General features: G+C 37.4%; 1 protein-coding gene across 2 annotated transcripts in view; it reads left to right on the top strand.

Moving 5' to 3' along the window:
- The first annotated feature begins 5,762 nt into the window (after positions 1-5,762).
- The window catches only part of fhip1b (FHF complex subunit HOOK interacting protein 1B), a 189,410-nt gene continuing 172,282 nt past the window's right edge, over positions 5,763-22,890 (top strand). The window contains exon 1 of one of the 2 annotated variants that reach the window (XM_039744021.1): positions 5,763-5,990. The gene's annotated coding sequence lies outside the window, so the exon portion shown is untranslated. The other variant, XM_039744022.1, reaches the window with a different exon arrangement.

The raw sequence follows: 22,890 nt of genomic DNA, 5'->3' as shown, positions 1-22,890 counted from the left end.
CCTTTTTCCATTAAACCATAACTTTTCATTATTTTCTTGGGTGCCCATATTCATATTTGCCAAAGCTAAAGAAATCATTATTTATGCCCTGGTTTTCCCAGCCAATGAAGGATTCCTACAACTTCTTTTCTATCTATTTTTATGCTTATTTGTTTACTTTATATAGTGCCTCAATTGTTTTCATTTCATCTATGTCTGTTTTGTTCTGTCCTATACTTTCCTGCCTTACCCCCTTCTCATAACACCTTATTTTTCAATTCCTGTCTCATCCTCCATGTTATGGCATTAGCTCTATTCTTGTCTTGTCCCATCATGTCCTACTTAAATACTGTTGCTTCTTATCTTTTTTCTTTTGCTGTTTTATACCACATATTTATTAAGTATTTTCATTTTGTCTACTCTAATCTCATGTCATCTGACCCAATTCTTTGTTTTTACTTTTATTCTGTTTTCAACTCCCTTAGCCACTTCGCATCACACCTCATTGAATATTTTTTCTTCTCATCTCTTTTCATGTCATTCAATACAAACATATTCAATCACATCCCAAGTAATCTCATATCTTCTCTTTACCTGATTTTGACAATTTATTCATATTTTGTCCAGTCTTTGTTCTCTTTTCTCGTCATCATTTGTTCTAATCCCATTTTGTATCTACTTCTCTGCTCTAGTTTCTCACAAATCTTTGCTTTTTTCTTGCTCCTTTTTCTTGTTTATAAGAACATTTTATAAACTTAATTTGTTAAATACATTATTTCAATTTAAAACACTTTTAATACCTTGCACCCTGATATTATCTATAAAACTGGCACCTAAACTATCAAACCAAAGTGATTTCTATGCAACAAAAGACTAAAATGCAAGCAGTGTATCCTGGATTTGATACCTTGAAGGTTTTAGGTTAACTGCTAACTAATCATGAAGCACAGAGCAAGTAACTTACACTGCCTCTACTAAAAATAGAAATTAGAATGCTTTGGGTTAGATCTCACTAAAAATAGTGTGCTGTAAGGACAGATTGAGATAGTCTATGTTTATTTAAAATAACCTAATTTCTAAAAACAAACATGTGCGCACAGGCTATGGCCAAAGTGGAAATACTCCCATAACTGCAGCAGAGCCTTTATCAGTGAGTTATCCAGATTATCATATACCATATATAATGCACTTCCACTTGCTGGTTCACGTTTTAGTTTTATTTCATTACATTAGAAATGAAGCCAACTTTTGAATTAAAACTAAAATAGTGCAGCAATAAAAAAAACACAAAACTTCATTGCCAACAGTTATGCAAAGAATGCTCAGCACTATAACGTGAGATAGCTGAATTAAGTTGCACTGCCAGGATGTGCTGGAATATTTTTAGGTATTTTAAATATACTTTTAAATATAGTAGCAGCAGACATTAAAAAGGAAAACATATCCGGCTCATCCCACAAAAGGGTAATGGGGAGCAAGCGACTATCTGGATATCATAAGGCACAGGCCTGAAATCAACCCTGTCTGAAATGCCAGTGTCTTTACTCACCTAAGTTTAATTGCTGATGTCAGGTCAATTTACACACAGAATACATTTGAGAGAGATGAGAGGAAATTGGAAAACTCACAAAGTCACAGGCAGAGTTTGAAAACCTTATACAACAAATTTCCTCTTGTGGTAGTGAATGATCATGTTAGAAATGCTCCCTTTGACAGATCTGTGTGAAGTTTACTAAATGTCCAATTGGACTTAGAACTCATAATAATGTAACTGCCCACCATGGAATGGTCTATGCAAATTAGGAAATGGCCAAAGAGATTACAGCTTTTTGAAATTCAGTAATAATTGATGACTCTAAAATTGCCCTATATGAGTGACTTTAAATGTGACATTTGATGTACTGGGAATGGTTCCTCACATATGCTTGATGCTGAATGGATATGGATCCCTGAGCTAGATTTAACAGGTTTTGTTTAATGAATGTAAGAATTTCATTAATTTTACAGTCAAGGGTAGGGATCTTTAATGTTGGTTTTGATGTAGTTTTGTAACTAAGCCATGATAAAGTCTCCCTGATTATCACAGTGTGGGTAACAAAAACATATTGAGTATAATCAGATTACAGTAAAATTTCTGAGTTAGTTTCTGAGAAACTAAAGTTACATATAGACTATATTTCTTTTTTGTGACCACTGCTACTAAGATTACCCATGCCTCTCCCACCCTCTCAAAATGGGTTACCACATATTTGAGGAATACCTTTTTTTACAGTTTTGACCTACTGTATGTGCTACTGCTTTCAGTACCAATGTTGAGATGGAAAGAATATCTCTAAGCATACATTCATCAAGGTGATTCTCAAGGTGATCCATCAGGGTGATCCATTTTGACAATATTTCTATCTTGTGTCAGAATCAACACAATTTGTCCCACTACTTCAAACGGGTTGCTTCAGATAAGGCTGTCCCTAAGTTGGATGTATAACCCTGTACAGTTCATCCACTGTAGTGTTCCCCTATTATGGTTGTATGAAATTTGTACTATATTTAATGAAACATTTTAGATGATGGAGTCCGATCACCATGTTATGGGGCATTACAGTATCAGCTATCATTTATGTAAAATATAATCTCATTTAAGAGAACCATAGCAGATTATTTTCAAACTTGTACTTTGCTATCTTCTCAACTTCCACTGCTTCGAACTCTTCTATTAAACCTTCATAATCCTAATTTTCTGCTAGTGGTTTTTCAATGGAAGTCATAGCCAATTTATTCAATCTCTCTTGAGTCATAGTTGCTCTTAAAAAACACAAAAGTCCCTTCTTGTTGAAAACCAATAAAAAATAAAGTGGCCCCATATGATTTAACCATTTTGAATGTCTAGTAAACTTTGCAGTTTGTTCAAAAGATGTGAGAGTGGGTCAGGTCTGAAAGTGAATATGATCATTTTTGCCTCATTTGGGCAAATGTCACATGAAATTAAAGTATGGAATTATTTTAAATTATTGGTTAGGTTTATTGACCTATATTAGTGTATACATTTTAAAATACTGGATCTTCATATTATCACAGACCTGTACCAAAAGCTATAAATATACCATTAACTTTAGGTTCATCAGAAATCAGGCTAACAAAGTATATGGCTGGTTGACAAAGCAGGAATGAACAAAAACAAAAAAAAGTAAGTGTCCCAACTAAAAATTACATCAGGATTTCTAGCAAACTAAACGTATCATTTTAATGATCACATAGTGATTGTTCTGGTAGCATGAGATAAAAAGCAGCTTGCTTTGAACAAATTTAGCTTAAGACCATCCATCCATCCATCCACCCTCTTCCGTTTATCCGAGATCGGGTTGTGGGGGCAGCAGCTTGAGCAGAAATACCTAGACTTCCCTCTCCCCGGCCACTTCTTTTAGCTCTTCCAGGGGAATCCCAAGGTGTTTCCAGGCCAGCCGAGAGACATAGGCCCCAGGGAAGCATAAGACCAAAGGCTCAATTTTCCATCCATCTATTTTCTAAATTTTTCTGTCATTTTCTGATACATGGCCACAAGGAGACATCTTTAAACTGTGGTTAAGCTGCCTTAATGCCACCTCCAGAGTATGCCTTACCCCTTATAAGGTCATCAGAGTTTACCCATTTTAAGGAATTTGAATAGAGAGGAGAATTCTGATGTACTTTAGGAAACGAAAGTGGCATATGACAAGGTTAAAATCTGACTGAAATACACGATTCTATATGAATCTAATACAGAGGTAAAGTAAAGAAATAAAGTTCGCTAGACATTAACTTATTGCAAACATGAGTCAAAAACACAAATGCAAAGATGTGGGTAAATACAAAAAAGAAAATTTAAATATTCATTTAAAAATTAAATTAGGGTCGAAATACTGAGTACTACACAAAATGTATTGTATTTACAACATTTGCTCAACTTACTGTAAACTGTAATAATTAACTAAAAGTAAATACTATAGTAGATTAATTTTGAAATAAAAAGCAAAAAGTCTAGTCACTAAGGAGAAGGAAATGAAAAGCTCTGAAAATCATGTTTATTTTATTAATTGATTATTTGTGACTTTGCACCACTTTAATGATTCTGATAACACCTGATAACACTAATAACCAACTGATTTTAATTTGCGTATTGCTTAGATATGTTTTATGAACACAGTGAGTCAAACTCAGAATGTGCTTATATCATCTGAGAGGTTAATTATTCATGTAATCTGCATTGCTATTTTGTGTTGACCTACTTAAATGATCAAAATATAACTCAATACAGCAAAATGTGTAATGTCACAACTGAACCACATGGAGGTGACTACAATATGGGGACAACAGCATCTAAATCAATCACTCTAAAGTCTAAAACATTTATTTATCAGTTTAATTTTAAGGTTTTGAATTAATTTACAGATTTAAATACTATGATTTTGTAGGAAAAGAAAATAAGCCAAAGAATACTTATCTCACAAAAAATAATTTCAGATATAACCTTAGAGCCTTGCACACAAACTTTTTTTCATATTTAAATTTAGCAGGTGAATTAATTATTCTTGGTAACACCTTAGAATAGGGACTATCTAGGTGCTTTCAATTACCTAGTTAGTGTTAAGAAATAAGACCTTTACAAAAACTTTGTTCTTAATAAGACACAAAGATAACTTTAGAGTAGGGCCAGTCTACTGCTGCATAACAAGACCTTTACAAAGACGTAGTTTGTGTTATGTACTCACTAAATGAATACTGTAGATACACTATGTTATGCCCTTAAAACTTCTATTGTAAATTCTTATTTTTTTCTCTTAATGATGCAATAAAATGCATATTTTATCAGAGATATGTAATTATATGGGGTTAAAGTACATGAGGGCAGCAAAGTGATGCAATGATTAGCACACCTTCCTCAAAGCTTTAGAAACTTGGATTCAGTCTATGTGAAGTTTGTAGAATTTTGGGGATTCCTCTGTTGCTCCGATCTGGATGAGAGGTCTTCTCCCATCTAATCAATTTGGAGTTACTTTCTAGGATGACTTCCGAAAGTAAACAAAACCAAACTCCTAAACATATAGCGGGAAGATGTGCACACTGTATGTAGAAGGAACCCTTTCAGGGAACAAACCAATGCTGAACAACCTTTTCTTTAGCTAAACAACTAGTTCACACTGGAAAATACTGAAGTACCTCACCTGCATTTTACACTATGTGAATACTTTGCTAACTCCCTTACTGATTAAATGTTCAATAATTCTTTTCCTAACCTCTTTCAAATAAGTATGTGTCAGTTATTCATAGTATATGTTAGCATTCACAAGCACAACTATTATTGATTGTAAAATGTTATATAACAAAACACATATTAAAAGGTCGTCTAAGGTAGACTATGAAATAAAACGGAAAAGCAGAAAATCAACTGGTTAATTTATGGCATGGCTATTTATTTTAAAAGCTGTCTGTTCCGAATCAGTATGCATATTTGACTTATACCATTCCATGCCATTTTCTAAGCCCGCTTTATCCTGGGCAGCGTCGAATTTCTATTTGCTCATATTGACAAAAGGTTTTTTAGAACAGCCATCCTGACCTGCAAATTAAACATTTAACGTAACCAGGCGGTGGCGCCCATGGCCGCAAATGGCTAAGAAACCGCTGTCTGGCAAAGCGCAACTCTCGAGGACGCAGAAGCGGCTCATTTGCATTATTCATAAGGTACGTCTGCGTACGGAGCGTCGGGAAGGGGAGGGGCGGGTTAGCGATTGTGCAGAAGCAGGGAAGGGCGTGGTGTCCTCGGGAGAGCAGTCGGGAGCTGCTGGCTGTTTCGTTAGCTGGCGGGCGCGGCGCTGGCAGTGTTGGCTCAAGCTAAACGTGAAGAGGGGGGCTTACGCGAGAGACTTTGAGGAAGATGGCTGCGCGAAGAGAGCTGTCTGCAAGCGGAAAAGCAGCGTAACGAATTGTTCGGTGAAGACCGCGAACCAAGAGCGGGAGAGGTAGGCGATACCCAGGTCAGTGATGCGGACTCTTCTTCAAATTGTCAGCGTGCTGTCAAAGGGACTGTTTTGTGGTCAGATTGATTTCTTGTACACAGTGGGATTCACTAATTGCCAAGCGCACAAATGCGAAAACAGTCAGGTGAGTGTTGGTTTACGCTGCTGGCGCTTGTAGAAATACGTATTGCCACATTGTGATATTTTGTTTACAGTAGCAGTAAAATAGGTTTTGTGAGATGTGAGCTACATTTACCGTGACAGTGAGCAAAACATTACAATGTCAAGCCGTCGATCGAAAAGGGAAGAAATGGATATCTAGAAAATTAATCATTAACCAATTGAATGACAGTCACTTGATGAGTATTCGTATTATTCGTACGGAAAATTAAGACATAAAAAATCCCTTATGACAGGTAGGGAAGCCCGTGCGGAACCTGCCAAATTGTGCATAACGTGCCATGCTTATCTTACGTTTAGCAGCAGGGAGGGGGCGTTTGTCACTTGGGTGAAGGGTGTCATTGTAACCGTTAATGTTGGAAGACCTCAATAAATAAACAAAACCTTTCCAAGATGCAGCTGATATGAGCCTAGATGGTATGTTTAGGATTCTCTTGAAAGCGAAAACACCATGTCCGAGTTGGTGGTGGTGATCGCGACTGAATCCCTGCCAAGGAAGAAAGTTGCTAAATGGACCTACAATACCCTGGAGGCCAAAGTGGTATGCAGCTTGAGGGGGAGGGTAATGAAAGTGTTGCTCCGCGGTTGGTGGTCCCCTTTATTGAGCCCCCCCATTATTGAACCAACCTAGATCCCTGCCATCGATATTTTCTGCAGTAGAATTCTAGACAGCACTTCATTGACTGCCGTATAGACTTTGTATTGATAAAGCTTTAGTACGTTTTCTTTTAGCTTCTGCCAACGCTTTACTGGTTCAGTAATGATTAAACTTGCATTTAAGGTAAATGATAAATAAGCGACAATCTTCTGGTTTTTAAAAAGAGGTGGAACAAAGACCCAGAGGCTGCAGATTATATGTGCAAGTTCTCCTTTGATGGAACATTGACAGCCCCCAATAACACCTCCTTTGCAGCATATTGTACAAAACATTGAAATACTTGTTAGACACCTGTTGCTTCTTTTGCTTGAACTTGCATAATTCCTGGTAATTTCACTGAAGCCGAGCAGGTCACTTGATATACACACACACACACACACACACACGCTGTGACTCTGAATATGTATTAAAATCTCTGTGTTGTGATACAGGTAAAAGTCCTCTCTAAACAAACAGCAGGGTCTTTTTGTTACAGCAAGATAATAGTAAATTTTATGAACCTGTCAGAAATGTCACAAAAATCAGTCAAAAGGCTATGTACATCTTTTTAGTTTAAATCCAACTCACTATGCAATTTTTGCCATTTTTTTATTTCTGTAATCAAGTATTTTTTTTTTTTGAGAAAGAATGGGAACAGTGTGTAGTACAGTGGTAATATTTCATTGCTTTTGTCAAATGTACCATAGTCTTGTTTTTATGGATTTTGTTATCATTATTACAGATACTTTCTGTCCCAAAAAAAGCTTGTGCTAACCTACACCACTCCCAGCTTTCAAACAGTTTGAACATTTTAATGGAGGATGAATTTCCAGCATTGAAACAAATGAAGAGTAGAATGTCTTTATATTTTACTTTCCTTAGGACAAATCGGAGTAGTATTAGTATTAAGTAATAGTATTCCTCTGCAACTGCAAGGACAAGAAAGAAACCATCCCTGTCTGAACTAGTTGCTAGTCCAATGCATTGTACAGGGTCACTCACTCTTTCGTTCACTCATACTAAAGAAAATTGATATGCCAATCAACATAGGCTACACATATTATAGTTTTGCGAGGAAAATCTGAGGTCGTAGAGAGAACCCAAACGAACAAAATCAGGCTGACCGCAACATCCAGAAAATCTAAGTGCAGGAAAATAAATGATTTTTTTCAGTGCTAATTTGACTGCCTTTGCACTTGTCCATCCTCCAGTCAAGGGCAAGAGATTCTTACTGACTGACAACACAACATCTGGCACCTAGGCAACTAAACACAAAAACCAGCAAGCAAGCAAAGTGCTGTATACACATATATATATACACATATATATGCTTAGGATTATTTATATATATATATATATATATATATATATATATAGTGGACTGTGCCCGGCAGTTTATCCCGGCCAAGTCCCCAAGCCGCCAGATGGAGCCCTCCCTGCAGTATGGAGGTGCCCCGAAAACCAGCAGGGAGTCATGGACTTTGTAGTTTTTATCCTCAGCCCTGCTGGATACCACAGGGGCCGCAAGAGGGAGCTGCAGGGAGGACCAAAGACTTCTTTTTGCCCTATACCCCGGTGAAGATAAGGACTATTTACCCTGACCCGGAAGGAATAAGGACTTGTGGACTGTTGGGCAGGGACACCTCCGGGTCAGGGAGTATAAAAGGACCATGGGAACTCCCAGACAATGAGCTGAGCTGGGTGGTAGGAGGGCAACGCATCTGGGAGTGGAGGATTGTGATTATTGTTATTGAATTATTGGTTATTTATGAGTAGTGTGGAGTGGAGGGTGCTTAGTGCACGTAATTATTATAATAAAAAGAATTATTGTGGCACTTTTACCTGGTGTTTGGCGTGGTAACTGAGGGTTCAAGGGAGCGCTAGCGCCCCCTACTGCTATTATATATATATATATATATATATATATATATAATGAGTAGAGATGTGTGTGTGTACGTATATATGTGTTTATGTATATATATATATATATATGTATATATGTATGTGTGTATATATGTATATACAATATTACATAGTGTAACATTCTATGATCTGCTTCTCGCAACTGAAGAGGGCCCCATGGCGGATGTTTGCCAACTAGTAGTCCAACGACATGCGTTACCTGGTAGGTAACCACCCATACAATCAGATCGGGACTCAGAACACGAATATTATGAATGTAATTACTCTGATCTACAGGTTGTCGAATAAATGAACTACGCGCCGTGGCGCAGCGTAAGGGGACTTTGTCTCTGACACTGAAGTCCGAGGTTCGATCCCGTCAAGGGGAGCAGTGGAATGTGTATGCCTGATGAGCCCAAATAAGGGCGAAACATGTGTCGTGTACTCTTTCCATTATTTGACAGTAAACTATGTACCATTCAATGATCTGCTTCTCGCAACTGAAGAGGGCCTGAGGCAGATATTTGCTGACTGGTAGACCAACCATATGCGTTACCTGGTAGGTAACCACCCATACAATCAGATCGGGACTCAGAACATGAATGCTATGAATATATATATATATATATATATATATATATATATATATATATAGTGTATAATGTATATATAATGTATGTATGATGTAAGACATGCTTTATTGGAAAACTATCAAAATACCCGCGCTTCGCAGCGGAGTAGTGTGTTAAAGAAGTAATGAAAAAGAAAAGGAAACATTTTAATAATAATGTAACATGATTGACAATGTAATTGTTTTGTCATTGTCATGAGTGTTGCTGGCATATATATATATATATATTCCACTATATATATATATATATATATATATATATATATATATAGGTGGGACTCGATTAAAAAAAAAAATCTAATTAATTAGAGGCTTTGTAATTAATTAATCTTGATTAATCGCATGTAATCGCACAAGTAAATTTGCCCCAAAGCGCAAAGGTTTTTTTTAATGTAAAAGGGTTTTAGTGGCCGACAGAATCAAATAATTGACATGGACATGAATATTGTAAACTCAAGCTCTTTTAATTTTTGAAAAAAAAATCCATTTAAACTGCATTTCAATTCAAAACAGAAACAAAAATATCATCCCTGGCTAAAATTGGGCAGACTTAAAAATAAAGTGGTATTATAAGTACTTTAAGTACATGTTCAGAATGGTATTGTCTTTAAATAATAAGAAAAATTTCAACATAAAGTGCAGTTTTTCTTCTTAAAAAAATAAGGCAGAAACATAAAAGGTAATTTGACCTTGTTTACCTTTAAACTCTGAGTAACCTTAGCCAAAATTATTTTGTACATTAGGCTAAAACAGTGTGATCATTGAACATTTTGTAATTAGATGTAAGTAAAATTACTAACGGTCACAGAAGTCCAATGATCCCCAGTAAGAGCCACAAAGTCTGATTTCTGTAATGTATCTAAATTTGCTTGCTTTTCAGTGTCATAAAGCTGTTGAATTTTACATGAAATAGTCTCTCGGCATGGTAGTTGGAAAGTTGGATCACCTGACGCTAATTGTAGCACATTTTCTAACCCCCTATCTTCCACCACTGTTAGTGGTCTACAGTCCAAAGCAATCCATTTTGCGAGAGAATTTGTATGTTTGACCGATGTTGACTTACTAATTTTGGTCCCGAAGCCAGTCATTTCATCAGGTTTGGGCTGCGAACACCTTTTGTTGGTACTCGAACTCGCACTGTTAGTGCTAACAGCATACACAGTTTCTGTGCTCGCTGTAACATGTTTTGCATTTAGATGGTACCGTAAGGTTGAAGTGCTTCGGTGGTCTGCAAACTCCTTTTTGCACAGTTTGCACAAAAGCACGCTTTTATCAAGGCTTCCATCGGGTAGTCCTTTTGAAATGAAATTTGCCTCTGATCAGTCCTAGCAACGTGCTTTCTTCAGACTCTTCCATTTTTGTAGCTCTGATGTGTGCATCAATGTAATCGATGTACCAGGAAATCATGCATAGACAAAAGTTCCCCTTTGCTTAGAATGCAAAGTGTGATTAAATGCGTTATTTTTCGCGTTATGGAGCACATCCATCGAAGCTTCTCAGCTGTGCTTGTGCTAAGAAAAGGAAACATTTTAAAAATAACGTAACATGATTGTCAATATAACCTTTTTTAGGATCTGTCCCTGAGACTTATTAATTGTCATCGCGAAGCAGAGCCTTACTGGAAATTGGAGGCATTTGAATTGAAATGGGAGATCAAAGAGTATAACGGGGATGCGAGGAATACAAACTCTCTCCCCTGAGCAACTGCCAGTAAAAATAGTTGCCTCAATTAGGTTCTTTTACAGACACGTGACCTGAAGTCTCGTGCCGTTACAAAGTTTCAGTGGCTATAAGGTTTTCAGTAATATTAGTGGTGTCCCAACCCTCAAAATTAGATTATGCTCAGTAGTGCCTGGAGGATTCAGAGTGTGGAGAAACCCTAGAGACAGCATGTGTATTAATTTGTGGATTTTTCTGTGAGTATTTGGTGGCAGTGTCACAAAGTTGCTTACGCAAGACCGCGTTAGCTGCGGAGCTCAGCTCAGAGCTTAAATGAAGTGAATGAAATGAGGTGAATGGGAGGGGAGATGATGACGTCAATCCCCTCCCACAAACACAGTCTCTCGGAATTTGCATAAGCACAGTCCTTCACCAGCAATTTTAACTTAGTTACAAAGTGATCAAAACTCTCGTTTATACCCTGCGTTCTCTCATTAAACTTGTATCCCGCAAATATTGTATTAGTAGTGGGCATGACAAACGCCAGCGGCAGCCTGTCTATAAACTTAATTTAAACTTACGGTTTACACTGTGCTTTGTTTCCGCAGTAGCTGCACTTATCAATATGCTTGTATGTGTCACTCGCTCGCTTCTTGTTTCGCTGCCTTCTCAATTGTATAATGCATGTTTTCTTCAGCGCTCTTTGGAGCTCGTCCTTGTTTTCTACGTACTGCCTTCACAATCGATTCATGTGATTACGTGGGAGGCGTGATGACACGACACACAACTCCGCATCCCACGGCCGTCGCGCTGCAGTCTATTACAGTATATGGAGAAAAAATAGGTTCCAGTTATGACCATTACGCATAGAATTTCGAAATGAAACCTGCCCAACTTTTGTAAGTAAGCTGTAAGGAATGAGCCTGCCAAATTTCAGCCTGCCACCTACATGGGAAGTTGGAGAATTAGTGATGAATGAATCAGTCAGTCAGTGTGTCAGTGAGTGAGTGAGGGCTTTGCCTTTTATTAGTACAGTAATCCCTCGCTATATCGCGCTTCGACTTTCGCGGCTTCACTCTATCGCGCATTTTAAATGTAAGAACATCTAAATATATATCATGGATTTTTCGCTTGTTCGCGGATTTCTGCAGACAATGGGTCTTTTAATTTATGGTACATGCTTCCTCAGTTTGTTTGCCCTGTTAATTTCATACAAGGGACGCTATTGGCGGATGGCTTAGAAGCTACCCAATGAGAGCATGTATTACATATTAACTAAAACTCCTCAATGCTATAAGATATGCATCCCGCGCGGAGCTTGATTGTTTGCTTGTCTCTCTCTGCCACTATCTCACCCTCTCTGACATTCTCTGCGCCTGACGGAGGAGCTGTGAGCAGAGGTGCTGTTTGCACAGAAGCTGTTTGCCTAGTGGATACGGACGCACCTCTAAGAAACGCCGCTTTATCGCGGTGCTTTCGGCATATTTTAAAGCACACGTATTGATTTTTTGATTGTTTGCTTTAATCTCTCTCTCTCTGACATTCTCTGCGCCTGACGGAGGAGATGTGAGCAGAGGAGCTGTTTGCACAGAGTCTGTTTGCTTAGAAGATACTGACGCTCCTCTAAAAAATGCCTTGGCAAACTTAAAAGCACACATATTGATTTTTTGATTGTTTGCTTTTCTTTGCCAGCGCTCTCTCTCTCTGAAATTCTCTGCTCCTAAAGAGAAGATCTATTTGCATTCTTTTAATTGTGAGAAAGAACTGTCATCTCTGTCTTGTCATGGAGCACAGTTTAAACTTTTGACTAAAGGGTGTTATTTCATGTCTAGAGGGCTCTAATAATGTTAACAGTGTGGGAGAGTTTATAAGGGCTTACAATATATAAAAATAACTACACAAACATATGGTTTCTACTTCGCGGATTTTCACCTATCGCGGGTGGGTCTGGAACGCAACCCCCGCGATCGAGGAGGGATTACTGTATAGATAAAGATATATTGCACAAAGGAAATAACTGAAAAGCAGTGCTTAGTGGTATGACTAAAATTGTATATCACGGTATGTTTCAAAATTATACCGGTTTCATGGTATTCAACTGTATTTTTTCATGCATGAGTGGATGTTAACCACATTTTCCACTGCAATTACTAAATTACTATTTTACTAATTACTATTAAAAAAAAAAACATTTTAATGTGCCCACAAGTATTAATACAGGTTTGCATGGCCCCATAAAGTGATAGATTTCAAGGGGGTGGCACTAATGAAGAGAAGGAATCACATTGCATGACAGTTGGAGTCAAAATATAGAACCTTTTCATTGAACAAATTTTGCAAACAACTTAAACTATAATTTTGACAACATATTTTCAATCATCCAAAGAGGCATTTAGACTTGGTAAAATATCCAGAGGTGTTTGTCAAACGTTGTATTGCACTGAACATGTCTTAGAAAAGGAATAAATAGTAAATATTTTTTGTAAACCAACTACACTTTCTGTTAATGTTAACAATCTCTGTCCACTGACCCGTTAATTATATGGATTGCAATGGTGTTGGTTATCTTGATCCACCGCTTGCTTTTTTTGTCGTAGGCAGTACCTCTAGCAAACGTGTCTATAAGTGACGTCTGACTCAAGTGTCCTCTTGCTTTTTCAGTTTTACCCGAGGACATGGAGGGTGCCAATCTTCGTTCCATACATTCATGGTACTCCAAAGCATGTTTGCGGCTAAGGTGGTGTAGCAAATTGCTCATGTTGCCACCCCTGGCGACATCTTTAGCTCAACAGCATTTGCAGTAAATAGTTGTTTGGTCAACATCCGTCCTTTTAAAGCCAAAGTATCTCCAGACAAGAGACACAGCTCCTTTTTTTGGCAAACGTTCTTCTGTCATCATGTTCAACTTTATTGTCTGCTACAGCTTCAGTTTCGGATTGTTCTCTATCCATTTTCACCGCTCAATACCTCCACTAACTAAGTTTCCTGCTGCGCCACGTTCCGAACATTGTTTAGGCTATTTAAACCGGTGTTGTGGTATAGGAAAAAGCCATATCATAGCAAAAATAGAAAACTGTTTCGGTATGAACCGGTATACCTCCTAGCACTACTGAAAAGACATTGTGACATGCACATATGATCTTGAGCCTGTTATTACCAATATGAGTTTTACAATATTTAAACACTTGGTTTTATAACTTTCTTGTGTGCAGACTGTGTGCAAAATGATTCTTTTTAGGGATTTGATAAATTTCTTTCAGTTCATTGAAGTGATTCTAATTTTTGAATCACTGATTCATTCATTTCAAAAACAACAACAAGTTATATCCATCCACCCATTATCCAACCCGCTATATCCTAACTACAGGGTCATGGGGGTCTGCTGGAGCCAATTTCAGCCAACACTAGGCGCAAGGCAGGAAACAAACCCTGGGCAGGGCACCAGCCCACCGCAGGGCGAACAAGCTATATTCTACCTTAAAACGTAGAATAGATCATAATTGTGTAACAACTTTAACCACCAAACAATATAAAAAAAACATCAAAATAAGTAATTCACACATAATAATAATAATAATCATCTCTATTGAATTTTGACAATAATTAAAATTTCAACAATAGAAAAAAAAAAGCAATTGTACAAATAGAACCTTAGAACAGTGCACACAACACAATCAAACTGTAAGAACATTGACATATGACTAAATAAAACTTTTTTCAGCTTTATCTGCCATACATATTGTATTTCATCAGTGATCTGAACTGAGATTCAGTATATTGTAGGCCTCTTGTCTGCATTTCATTACACAAACTGATTCTTTCAGTGAACTACTTCAGTGTATAGTACTGTGAGTCAATTGTCTGCAGTTTGTTCCTCAGGTCAGTACATGAAATGGTTCTTTGGGTGAACTAGTTCAGCAGTTTATTCCTCAGTTCAGTATATTAACTGATTTTTTTATTGAACTAGTGCAACAGGTCTTTCCTCTGTTCAGTACAGAAAGTGATTCTTTTAGTGAACTAGTTCAGTGTATTGTACTGTCTCTTGCTGTGCAGTTTGTGAATGAATTTGCAGTGGTTCTCCAGATCAGTAGGGGACATACTGGTTCATTCAATCAGTCAGTGTATGTACTGAGACGGTCATAGTCACTCAGAGTGAACTGATCAATGGGAGGTTCTTGGTGTCATCCACCAAGTCGGTAATTGGTTAGTTTTCGTCATGACAGTTTTGTTGCAACAGTTTACTGATAGGCTATTTCCTGAAGCTCTGTACTGTCGTGGAAAGCAATATAAAATTTAACATGCATTGCACATGCCTCGAAAAGATAAATTTTTTAACGTCAGTGAATCAGTATGTTCATTCAGAGACCAAGCCAAGTACAAAAGAACTGTGCTTATTCACTGCATGTCACTAGTGCAGACAGGTGATCCACAGCACATCTTCAGACTAGTGCTTGCAGCATTCAACCCACTTCCTATCACACATTAGCTATGCCAGGTCTCAAAGTCAATACAGTACAAAAACATGCCAACTGGTTCAGAGAATTATGGTTATTCAAATTTAAGCAGAAAAAAACTATAGGTATAAAAAATGTTTTAGATTGTTTTTGCCAGATAGTTGCATGGATATGAATTCATATTACAAAGTTTGTGAAGTCTTTTAAAATGAAATCTATGTAATGATTTGTAAAGTTTTAAAGCAGTTTGTCTGGATACTTTAGATATTTATTTACAGTTGATCAGAAGGTATCAAATGTTTTTTGTATTTTAATAACTTTGATTATACAACATTCAATAACCTAACAGTTTCTTAGTAGAATTGCTTCTGGGCACAATGTTGTCAGTGTTCTGTTTAGCCATAATAAATATTTGGATAGAAAATCATTTTAGCACTAGAACTGACAAGAAACTGACAGTCTTGATCTTCTGTGTCTCGAACTTAAGATTAGATTGTCCAGAGTCCAATCTCCTTTGTGTATCATGATTATTTTAACTGTTTAACTAATTTGTCTTTTAGATGTGTACCATTTTGTGTTACACTTAGTTTCTCAACTGTCATCCTGAGGACATATTCAGGAAGCTTGCAGTAATTCTTGTCCATTCGTACGCAGTCTATGGTAGAAACATATCTGTTGCACCACTTATCTGATTATTTCGAATCTAACATTTATATTAAATTTATAAACATTTTAACTTTGTGCGTTAGTGTTTAGGAATCCCCCACTGTATATTTGCCATGGGTTTTGCTGACTCCTTATTTTTTCGTAGGACTGGTTTATTCATTGCAGCCTTACCACTAACCACTTCCTCAATTTACTGTATAGAAACATTTATTGATACCTTGTACTCCAATTCCCTTTTCCAGGCTATATATACAAGGTTATTGAGTGAGAAGTAAAGAAATACTATAATGGGAGAGATAGCTAGGCCTGATTGTTATTTGCACAAAGTTGGCCAAACAGTGTATCACACAACTCCGTGGAGTCCTTTGGCACTTATTCACCCTTTCTTGAAGCCTGCACCCGCCTTGAAAACTGTTTGTACTGTGGTATAAATACATTTGTTTCTATTTCTCCAGGGTCTTTAACATTATCCAGCTCATTAGATTCAGGAATAAGCTCAGTTAGAAGCTTCCATATTCCTGGATTATGGAGGCTCCAGGACTGTGTCAGAGAAGATGGTGAGCAACACAAGGTTGTTTCCCGGGGAACTTCCCATTTGTTTTTGTCTTCACCCTCTACCCAAATTATAAACACAATTCCAATTTTGTGGCAACTACAGACGTGCACAGATGACTCCTCCATTATAAGATGCTTCAGCAGAAGAGATGAATAATATAGAAATTTGTTGGAAGACTTTGTTTTGTGGCATAGGGAGAACCATCTGGAATTGAGCATTACAGTAACAAGAAAATTGATGGTGGACTTCCAGTTTCCCAGGGAGATGCTGATATCAATCGCTATTTTGCTAGAGTTAGTCAGAAGCTATAAATACTTACAAATGTATGGAGACTTGTGTGTGTCAAGCTAATGGTGATGTTCCAACAGTCCTTAGTGACAAGCATACCATTCTTCTATGACGTTATGTCCTAGGGTGTAACATCAGCTTAGGGGATGCTAAATATCTGGGTAAACTGATAAGCATGGCTTTTATTCTGTTTTACATGACTGACCGTGGACTCACAGAGGGGAGTTGGTGGAAAAAAGAATGATGACAAAATTAGGTCTGTTATGATCACTCCATGATTTGCGATCCTGAAGCACCTTCTGCCACCAACCTGTTCCACAATGGTGTGCTAAGAAATGCTACCCTGGCTATCTTTTGTCTACAACTACCATACTTCACCATTACCAGTTATATTAGACACAGGTTTTAGGTGTTATGTTCCTGACTGAACAGGTGAATTTCTTTTGGGAATCAATAAAATAATATACTTCCATCTATCTGTCTATAAATATTGCAGAATACAGTATGACAGTTCAAAGCTTTGAACATTTGTTATAGTGTACTCAAGTTCACATTCCTGTGGATACTACATTGGGTTGATTTTAATTCAGAACCACTTCCAGTTGCGCAGTATTTCTCAGATATCATATGTCCTTGTTTCTCATCATAACTAATTGATAATATCAATGTACAATCATTTGTCTCTATCTATAATCAAACTTTATATTAAAATGATATTCTCACATTGAGGGAGGTCAAAAACAGTGGTGGAATTTTTTCAGTTGTAAAAAGAGTTATAGTCACCTAAAAACATAGAAAAGTGTTAGTATTATATATTATATTTGTTGCAATAAATTGCTATAGGTAAAACTGCATTTAGCTACATTTCGTTATGATAATGATGGCAGGTGTGGAGTATGACCCGGACACAGATAGGCAGACACGTTAAACTCACCCCGCACATGTTTATTAACACAGTCTATATTTACTAGGGGTGTAATGGATGTATTGAACCGTTTCGGTTTTGCATGTTCGGTTCGGTCCACTTTGCATCGCTTCGGTTATATTTTATGCATTTTTTTTCATTAAATCTATTACTAGTGCGATCTAAGCACCCCAAGCGGAACTAAAGTCTTGGGTGAGTTTCCGCACGGACGCCTCTGAGTGTCGGACACTGGATGAGGGAGAGGCGCGCCAGTAGCTCGCAGACGTGACAAATGGGGTTATGGCAAATGCAAGCGAGAAGCCTGAGCTGGAAGTAGTAAACCAACCCTTTTGGAGCAGGTCCAAGAAGAGGTCAGTAAGTACAGAGCTTCAGGGTGCCTTTCCCTTGAAGCTGATCCTCTTCTTTGGTGGAAAGGTAATGAGGCTACATACCCACACATAGCAAAACTCGCAAAGCGTTACCTCTGTATTCCAGCTACCTCTGTTGCTAGTGAACGGTCTTCCACTGCTGGAGATATTGTCACTGCAACCAGATCTGTGCTTTCTGCAGAAAATGTGGATAAATTAATCTTTCTAGCCAAAAACTTTAAGCTTGAATAGTTTTATTTGTCATATTCAGGCTGTTGCGGCTACATGTTCAAAGTTTACATTTGTTACTTGTTTATTTAAATTGTTACAATAGTTTTAAAAACTCAGAGTCTAATTTATTTGAAATATCACCCAAATGGGTCGCTTTAATTTATTTATACAAATTCTATTGTTTGTATTTTTTTTTTAAATAAAAGCATTTAAAGTCATTTTTTTCCTGCCTTTTTTGTACCGAAAATTAACCGAACCGAATACCTCAGGAAAGTGAACTGAACCGAAATTACATTTTAGTATACCGTTACACCCCTAATATTTACAAATGAGTGCTGAAGCCCCAAAAGTCCCCAAAGTCCTGGCCACTCAGTCCAATACCTTGACTGTCTTCAGGCCTCCTCCTTGCCTCTTCTCCAAGACCTTGTCTTCTCCTCCCGACTCCAGCCATCATATGAAGGGAGGGAGGCGGCCCCTTTTATATGCACCTGGATGTGCTCCAGGTGTCCTCCTGTGACCTTCCGCCGACACGCCCCTGTGTGGCGGAAGCACTGGCTGTGTTCCTGGAAGCACTCCGGGTGTCCCCAATCCTCTTCCCCCCAGCACTTCCGGGTTTGGCGGAAGTGCTGAGGTCCAGGGCTCTCTAGGCACCGGGGCGTGCCCTGGCGGTTACCACGGGCCCCTACAGGGTACAGCTTCAAAGCTCTGCACCCGTGGCCCTCAAAGGAACCAGGGTGGTCGCCCCCACATGGTCTGAGGTGGACGTAAGCCCTCTTCCGGTCCTACTGGGTGTCCCTGCCAGGTCGCCACCCCAGGCATCTCCGACACAGGAAAAAAAACAAACATAAAATTAAATGTATTACCAGGAACACGACGGGGACGTAGCAGCTTATTGTTCCCATTGCATGTTTATAGTTAATGGCATGTTCAGTGTTTACACATTATTTTTAAACTGACAATGTATAAACTAAAATTACTAATAGTTATTGAAAGAATGTGCATTATATTGTTTACAGTTTTTAATATTGTGTACACAATTATATTTCAATAGTATGAAAAATTTGGATGGTTGTTTAAGTAAAATACTACTTCCGGTTGAGTAATTTTTCTCAAATTTCATATGTTTGCTTTTTATCATTATATATATCTATACAAAATCTGAATCCTCTATCTGTAATTATAACCATAGTTTACTTAAAAATTCACTAAAGTATTCAGTTAAAGAACAAGAATACTCAAAATATACTCATGTCCCAGATGTAATTTTGACTTGCCCCTTGTAAATGAGATTCATTAAATTAAATTATTAATAAACATAACATTTTGGAAATATTGTAGTTTCCAATAGAATAAAATTAGTAGACAGACCTACTGCCCATTCATGAAGAGAGCATTATACATTTTTTACAGAAATAGTTACCATGCTCCTTATATTTGCTTCTGTGTGTTGTATACTGTGGTTAGGCTGAGAGAATAATGTTTTTAGTATTTCCCTCAATGCTTTCACTTGGCACTTTGAACTATGAATAGTCAAAGTCAGAGCATCTTGCTAATACTTTTTTCCCATTGTGATCTACGGGAATCCCAATAGCACTTTACCAGAGTTGCTCAAAGGGCCTTGTGAAATCTTAATAAAAGGTTTATTTTCCAAAAGGCTCTGCAATACATAAAGCTCCAAAGAGGCAACAACAAGGCAATCCACAGTGAACAAAGTCCCAAAACAGAACATTCCTGGCAACTTCCTTTAAAACAGGGTATGGCATTTGCTTCACAACAGGTATCAGCTTCCCAAAGTTTGAAGTACAAGGGGGGAGTCAAACTAAGATTAGAAAATGGAACGAACCTTAACAAAACTGATAATGTAATTTCTCAATGTAGTCTCCACCCTTCTCAATGCACCTGTGCCATCTACCTGGTAGTGCCTGGATTCCTACAGAATAAAAGGTTTTTATCTTGTCCTCGCTACCACTAGTGCACCAGAGTTATTGTTGAACACTACATGCGGAGGGGTACTATAGTCACTAGTGCAAGTTACTGTGACTTGCTGGAGACCAATGTGAAGCCTGGTATTTGATCCAAGTGGCGGGGACAACTTGTCTGGAGAAACGGAAGTTTGAGGTATTACCACATCCTCCTTATTTGCCAGATTTGGCACCATGTGATTTTCAAATTTTTGAACTGCTAAAAACACATCTGAGTGGTCGCCTATTCAAGGCAGATGATGACATGAAGAAAACGGTGCACGAGTGGTTGCGAGGACAAGACAAAACCTTTTATTCTGCTGGAATCCAGGCACTTCAGGCAGGTGGCACAAGTGCATTGAGAAGGGTGGAAACTACATTGTGTAGGGACATTATCAGTTGTGTTTAAGGTTCATTCCTTCTAATAAATCTCATTTTCTAACTTTAGCTTGAAGCATCTGTGTTTATTCTGAATCCTTGTAATTTTGACTCCTTAGCATCGAGTAATGCCAAGTACTTGCATTGTTTCATTCTTTTGTTGTACTTCTATGCAATAAGTGGGCCCTCATCGATCATTATTATACATGTATTTTTCCTGACCTAACAGTATCATCTAAATGTGCTCTAGAACACATTTTCTCAGGTATATAGAAATAGTTTTACTTTTGCTTAGCTGTGTTGATGTTCTGTGATTCACAAAGAAAATGTAACCTTTTCTCAATGTGAAGTGCAGAGAATAAGTTCACTAATTAAATCATAAAATACTGACCTTTTTAAATGATAAAATAGTGTTATACAATAGGTTTCAACTTCATCCTGGATTCTTTGTGAGTGCATGTTTTTGTTTCAACCAATCAGCTATTTTATTGGACTAAATAATTAACAGATGACACAAATGTATTGCAGGAATGAATTATTTTTTTCTTTTGCTGTTTAATATTTATTCATTTTTAATCTTTAGGTTATTTAACCCATTATATGCTGATGAGCAATAAGCATATAACACTGAAGTAACTTCTGCCCTTTAGCAATCAATGTTCTTTGCATGCATGTCTTTTTAAATTATTTTTCTCAAACAATTTAAAAAAAACAACTTTATTTTCCTCCCAGGCAACGCCAGGTATTTCAGCTAGTACTTAATATAAATATGTTGTTGTTTCAGTAGTAAGAATGGCACTAATGTTGTCTTGTGTACAGAGTAGAGTGAAATCTTTACTTGTTTGTCATGTGACATGTAATTGTTTCTCAAAGGTCCAGAATATACATTACAGAATAAGGTACAAACCTAAAACCCAAATGAAACCTGCAACTTTCATTTTTCTCATTCATACTTTCTTTTTTTTTATATTTTATTGATATTGACACAACATTCCATACAAATAAATCAATTTTTACAAAAATAAGATTGAAAACAAATCAACCCCCACGAGAAAGAGAGCTAAGCCATTAGAGTAAAACTTTAAAGCTAGTAAAAATAAGTAAATAAATTAATTAATAAGTTAATAAAGATAAATGGAAAAGATAAAAGGGGAGATAATCTGCTTCCTCAGTGCTTTAAAAGCTTATTCTGAAATGTTATTGATTAGATCCTGCCAGGTTTTGAAAAAGTTCTGCACAGATCCTCTAAGTACGAATTAGATTTTTTCCAGTTTCAAATAATATATAATAGTTTATAATAATCAGTTACCCACTGACTTAGAATAGGAGAGTTAGGATTCTTCCAGTTGAGCAAGATCAGTCTACGTTCCAATAGTATCATAAAGGCAATTACAATTTGTTTGTCCTTCTCCACTTTAAGCACATCTGGGAGTACACCAAACACAGCTGTTAATGGGTTAGGAGAGACTGTAACACAAAGGCTGTCTGATAGGCGTTTAAAGATTTTGTTCCAGAATGATGGTAATTTGGTGCAGGTCTAGAACATGTGGCCTAGTGAGGCTGGAACTTTAATGCAATGTTTGCAGGATGGATCTTGCCTTGGAAACATTTTGGACAATTTTAAGCGAGACAGATGTGCTCGATATATAATTTTGAGTTGAATAATTGTATGCTTTGCACATATGGAACTTGAGTGAATTCCCTGCAATGCTATCTTCCACTCCTTTTCTGAGATGTTGAGTGAGAGATCCTTTTCCCAATGTCCTCTTGGATCTTTGAAAGACAAGGACTGTAGAATGGTTTTATATATTGCAGAAATGCTGTCTGAGTCCTCAAGACTGATCAATATTTTTTCCGGCATAGAGGTAGGTGGGAGGTGAGGAAAATTGGGCAGGTTCTGTTTAACAAAGTTTCTGATTTGAAGGTAGTGCAAGAAATGTGTTGCTGGAAAGTTAAATTTGGAATGTAATCATTCGTAGGGTGCAAAGATGTTGTCTATGTACAGATCTCTAAGTGATTTAATCCCAAATGTTTTCCAGACATTAAAAATTGCATATGTTCAAGAGGGTGGAAAAAGGTGGTTCTCATGCAGAGGTGCCACAG

The sequence above is a fragment of the Polypterus senegalus genome, chromosome 2 (assembly GCF_016835505.1).
Source record: "Polypterus senegalus isolate Bchr_013 chromosome 2, ASM1683550v1, whole genome shotgun sequence".
In the NCBI taxonomy this organism is placed as follows: Eukaryota; Metazoa; Chordata; class Cladistia; order Polypteriformes; family Polypteridae; genus Polypterus; species Polypterus senegalus.
The sequence above is the reverse complement of the archived record's forward strand: the minus strand, read 5'-3'. Positions and strand labels throughout refer to the sequence as shown.